We start from the raw sequence: 6,405 nt of genomic DNA, 5'->3' as shown, positions 1-6,405 counted from the left end.
GTTTCTGTACCCAATATTTAAAAAATGTACAAATGCAATAAAAATATCGGTATCGGCAAGTACCAAAAAGAAAAGTATCAGTATCGGGCGAGTACTGGAAAAAGTGGTATCGGTGAATCCCTAAAATGTACCCATGTACTTATGTACCCACTGGCTGATCTGTATGTCATTACAGTCTAGTGAGTTACCAGCTATTTGGAAGTACTCCCGTATTACTCCAGTTTATAAAGTGAAAGTGACGTTACCCATACTAGGAATTAGTGCTCTGCATTTATCCCATCCTAAGTGCACACACACAGCAGTGAACACACACACACCGTGAACACACACCCGGAGCAGTGGGCAGCCATTTATGCTGCAGTGCCCGGGGAGCAGTTGGTCAAGGGCACCTCAGTCATGGTATTGAAGGTGGGAGAGAGCGCTGTACATTCACTCCCCCAACCTACAATCCCTGCCGGACCTGAGACTGGGTTATGAGACTGGGTTACGAGTCCGACCCTCTAACCATTAGGCCACGACTTCCCACAGGAAGGAGGTGGTGATATTATTGATCCACAAAATTATAGACCAGTATCAATAATCTGTGTTATTGTCAAAGTATTTGAAAAATGAATCTATAATCAGATATCAAAGTATCTTGAAAATAATAATATTTTATCACTGTTTCAATCTGGATTTAATCTGTTTCAATTTAGGCCTAATTACTCAACAAATAGTGCTCTTCTAAAGTTGACATGATGTATTTTCAGCATTAGATAGTGGTGACCTTACAGGGGCTATTTTTATCGATCTTAAGAAGGCTTTTAATCTAGTTGATCATTACTTATTATTAGATCAATTATATGCAGTTGTTTTTTCTCAAAATTATTTATTGTGGTTTAATTCTTATTAACATAACAGAAAACAATGTGTGGTTATCCAAGGAAAACAATCTGATTGAAGAAAGAGGGGTACCACAGGGCTCAATATTGGGTCCTCTTATTTTTTCTATTTTTATTAATGATTCTCCCTTAGTTCTTTCGCATTGTTCTGTTCATCTGTATGCAGACAATACTGTCATTTATATTTAAAATCCTCATTTACCTCAAATTCTAAATATGCTTCAATCAAATTTTAATGCTTTACAAGAGTGGCTCTATTCTAACAATTTACTACAGATTTTATCCAATAGCTGTAGAAGCTTTAAATGCCTCAGGACTAATGTGAAGAAATGGTTTTGTGTATTTTTGAGTATTTGCACAGTTTTTTTTATGGATTTTGTGCAATTTTTTGAATGTAAGTGGGTGTGTGCACTTTTTTTGGAATGAGAGACAAAAAATCATTTTCATTAGGACTGTTGGACAAATGACAATATAGGTATTTGTATTCATTAACGAAGGTAAATCTCACAAGGTCTTTGGTACAAAGCATATGTTTATATTAAAATCTAATAATATGAAAATAATGTGTAATGATGGCACTTACTTGCACAGAGGGGATCAAATTAAATATCTGGGCTTATGGCTGGATCCTGAACTTTCTTTTAAACCTCACATTGATTATATACTTCATAAGATTAATTTTGTATCGCTCAAAAATTGTTTTTCTTTTAATGCCCGGAAAAAAATGCTTTGCAACATATATTACCGTTTTTTGACTATGCTGATGTAGTTTATCAGAATACAACCAAAAGTAATCTTTTGCCTCTTACTACAGTCTATAATAAATTGTGCAGATTTGTTATTCGATGTTCATATGATGGTCACGGTTCAGCTACTTTGAAGGAGCGAGGAACGAGAAGACGAGGGAATTACAATAATAGCAGTCTTTAATCCTCCAAATCCCTGGGAACACAGAACAGGCAGGAACACACACACGTAGCACATGGAGTAGACGTTTAAGATCCGACAAGGAAACATGGGGCAGACTAAACTATAAATACTACACTTAATGAGGGAATTGGGGAAACACACCTGGGAGCAATTAAACACAATTGGAACAGGAACAGGAAGGGAACCAAATATGGGCATGTCACATAGAGGGAGAACTAGGTCACGGAGCACATGGGGAGCAAATCAAACACACTGACAGTCCATATTCCTGACATATCGCCCCCCTCCCGAAAGGTGCGTCCTCGTGCCGAAGAAACAACAGAAGGAGGGAAGGTTGGGAACTTGGCAGGAGGCCCAGGAGGAGGACGGACACCCGGGAGGGGGCCAGCAGACAGAGTACAGGGAGTTGAGGACAGAGGGAGGAGCCAGGACGGATCAGACCAAGGGAGGAGCCAAGGAGGAAACAGGAGGGACTTGGAGCATGCGGCGCCAGGTGGGACCCAGGCCACAGCCATAATGGCAACCCACGGTGGAGCCGACGGGGGGAGGAGCCATGGAGGAGGAAGGGCTGACGACTCCAGGGGGACGACCAATGGTGGCGGAGCAGGTGGCGGAGGAGCCCGAGGCGGAGACGGAGAGCCGATGAGCCAGGGTTACAACGAGGATCCAGAGGGCCAAGGCGGAGCAGATGGCTCAGGCGACCGATATGGAGGTGGGGATCCAGAAGGCCGCGGTGGAGCCGGAGCGACAGAGGACCAAGGTGGAGCCGAAGGGAAGGAGGAGCCTGACGGAGCCGGAGGGATGAAGGGATGAGGCGCAGCCGGAGGAGTGGAGCCCCGAGGCGCAGGATGATCGACAACAGACCAAGGCGGAGCTGGAGGGACGAGGGAGCCTGGTGGAGCCAGTAAACTGATGGGCCACGGCAGAGAGGAGGGAGCAAGGATCCATGGTGGAGCCGCTGGGTCGACAGGCCGAGGCGGAGCCCGGGGCTTAGAGGCTGGAGGTGGAGGCCAGGGATTCTCCAGCCATGGTGACGATGGAGGATGGCACACCCGTGGAGCTTGCACCGTACAGATGGTGGGCTGAGGGCGAGCAGAGGGGCTGCTAGACGACAGCGGTGGATAAGGCAGGAGCGGGTGGGCGTGCATTTGTGAACTCTCTCTGGGATGGACAGGGAAACAGGAGCCCTCTCTGGGCTAAACTCAGGAACGGGAGGGACAGAGGTCACCGACAGAGGAGGGAGGAGAGGGGGCAGGTCGGTAAACAAGTCAATAAGGTCTCCCTCCACTTTCCATTCACCCAGATCTATTCTCAGCTCACCCTCAGCCATGGTGCAGGGGGCGGAGCTCCTCTCCGCGCTCTCTCTGTCCACGGCTTTCTCCCTCGTGGCGGGCATTGTAGCCGGCTCTCGCACCTGGTCTGCCGATCCATGAGGCTCTGGCTCCGTGGCGATCCTCAGCTCTGTCACACTCCTAGGCGATGGCTCGTCGGTCGCGACGGGCTCTGGCTCTCCGTCAGTGGTGGGCTCGCGCTCTGCGCAGCAGTGTGAAGGTGGGCTGGGCTCTGGGTCAGGCTGTGCTCTGGATCGGTGATAGACGCTCTCCAGACACCGGATGATTGCTTGCCTCCAGCTCAGTCCAGAGGTGTCTGGGAGATCAATGGGGCGGTGGTAATTTGCCCTGATCCAGAACAGTGAGTTCAGCGCAAAAGGTCTTTACGGGCAAGGGAGGTAAACTTAGCGGCGAGGGGATCCATACAGACAAACGGGAGGAAAAAAAAACACTGAGTAAAACACGGAAACTAAACAGAGGGAAAACGCAATTATACTGTTTTAGGTTGGATCTTCTGTCACGGTTCAGCTACTGTGAAGAAGCGAGGAATGAGGACATGAGGGAATTACAATAATAGCAGTCTTTAATCCTCCAAATCACTGGGAACACAGAACAGGCAGGAACACACACACGTAGCACATGGAGTAGACGTTTAAGGTCCGATAAGGATACATGGGGCAGACTACACTATAAATACTACACTTAACAAGGGAATTGGGGAAACACACCTGGCAGCAATGAAACACAATTGGAACAGGAACAGGAAGGGAACCAAATATGGGCATGTCATGCACGAGGGAAAACTAGGTCATGGAGCACATGGGGAGCAAAACAAACACACTGACAGTCCATATTCCTGACAATGATACACACCACTGTATTAGGTAAGCAATGAAACACAATTGGAACAGGAACAGGAAGGGAACCAAATATGGGCATGTCACACACGAGGGAAAACTAGGTCACGGAGCACATGGGGAGCAAAACAAACACACTGACAGTCCATATTCCTGACAATGATACACACCACTGTATTAGGTATGATTTACTTAAATGGTTTTTAAATGGCATATTCACTGGTTGCAATTTATTTTCAAATGTATAAATTTTAATTATCCTAATTATTTGCGTCAGTATTTGATATTATATTCTTCTTCATATCATTTAAGACACTCTGCTAATTATTATTACTATTATTATTTTACTCCTTTAGTTAAGAAAGTGTTTGGGAAAAGGCATTTAGGTATAAGGCTCCAGCAGATTGGAATAATTTACTCTTAAATGTACTATCTTTGACTTCATTTTATGTTAAAAAATGGTCTGTTTTCTTGTTTTGAAACGTGTAATTGCTTTAGATGATATATCTGTGTTTATATTTATATGTGCTAGGTAAATATAACTATAAATATAAATAATATAAATATAATTATTTATACTTCATGTGTTAATATTGTAGTAGGGTGTGTTGTTTTGATTGTTGTTGTTGTTTGTTTTGTGTTATGTTTTTGGATTCTTATGTAATAGGACCCCCTTGAAAACGAGATGATGCATCTCAAGGGGTTTATCCCAAAGAATAAAATTTGTTGCATATTCTTGAAAAATAAAAAAGTAAAAAATTAATGCATTCTTTTACTGGAATGTTAAACAATGATTGTTCAGAAGAATCATGCATTGGAGACCTGAGGCATCAGAAAAAAGTTTTAACTAATTTGATTGCATTCTTAATTTGACTCTTTCAGAAATAAAGTTTAAACATCAGCCAATTGTGAAATTCTTAATTCTCTATTAAATAATGTAATACCGTGAAAGTTTTTTTTTTTTTTTTCAATCAAACACTGATTGATAATAGTTCCACAACAATCAAAAACAAAAATGTGGAAACTAAGCAACCCTGCCTCACTCCTCTGTTGATAAAGAATCTTCTAGAAGAATTATTCTGTAATCTAACGGAACTATTAACATCTCCATAAAACATTTGAACAGTTTTAATAAAACTATTTCCAAAACCAAATGTATAAAACCCTATAGTAAAAATTGATGATCAATTGTGTTAAACACCTTATAAAAGTCGAGAAACAAAATGAGTGCATCTGAATTAACAAAGTGATTATAATCTAATAGGTCCCATACAAGCCTAATATTTGAACTAATATGACGTTTCGCCATAAAACCAGTTTGAGATTCGCCAATTATGTTACTTAAACCACTTTTTAGTCTAGTTACACAAACTAAGGCTAAACTTTTATAATCAATATTTAATAAATTAATTGGTCTCCAATTGTCAATGATTAAGGGGTCTTTATCTGATTTTAGAATTAAACAAATAACACCTTGCTTCATTGTTGAACTCATTTCTTTCTTTTCTAAACATTCTTTATACATGCTAAATAAAGAGTTTTCTATCAGGTCCCCAAAAGCACAATACAACTCAATGGTTAACCCGTCTGATCCAGGGGATTTTCCTTTTTTCATAGAAAAAGGAACTTTAGAAATCTCAGCTTTGGAAATATCATCCTCACCAAATTCTCTATAATCATTAGAAACTATTGGAACACAATTTTGTCATTGGCAGAATGGGAAGTATAAAATTTTTCATAAAAAGAATACACAAAAGACGCTATATCTGAAGGATTATTGGAGATTCTTTAATTTATTTTTGAAGATGAAATAGAGTTTCTTGTATAATTTCTTTTTTTTTTCTCCAGAGAAAAAAATAACTAGTATTCCTTTCTCCTTCCTCAAACCATTTGGCCCTTGACCTCACATAAGCACCTTTGCTTAGTTCTACATACAGTTTATCTATTTCTAAACTGAGAAGACATATTTTAAACTGTTCATCATATATTTTTGTTTAATTAAAGTATTAAGTTTATCTGTTATCTCTGTAATCTTTCTAAGTTTGTTTTTCTTTAACTCTTTGCCTCTTCTCATAGCAATTACCCTGACCTTAAATTTAAATAGCTCCCACTTTTGTGTATAATTCAAATTTTTATTTTCAAAAATATTTGATATCAATTTAACCTGTTCCACAAAATAATTGTCAGATAGCAGATTGTTGTTTCATTGCCGTTTCCACGAATCGTATTAGGGGGGTCATTTACTACTCTTTGGAAACTGTTTGAAGTCAGTTGGGGAGATGATAGTGGTAGACTGTTTAGCATCTCCTTGATAGTGGGGAGAACCCTTTGGCAATTTAACACCCATATAAATGTATAATCTGTGGGCAGGACTGTAATTTATATGCAAATGTCAAAGGCTAAAAG

The sequence above is a fragment of the Sinocyclocheilus anshuiensis genome, unplaced genomic scaffold (assembly GCF_001515605.1).
Source record: "Sinocyclocheilus anshuiensis isolate Anshui unplaced genomic scaffold, SAMN03320099.WGS_v1.1 scaffold3835, whole genome shotgun sequence".
Classification (NCBI taxonomy): domain Eukaryota; kingdom Metazoa; phylum Chordata; class Actinopteri; order Cypriniformes; family Cyprinidae; genus Sinocyclocheilus; species Sinocyclocheilus anshuiensis.
Note: the sequence above shows the minus strand (reverse complement) of the source record.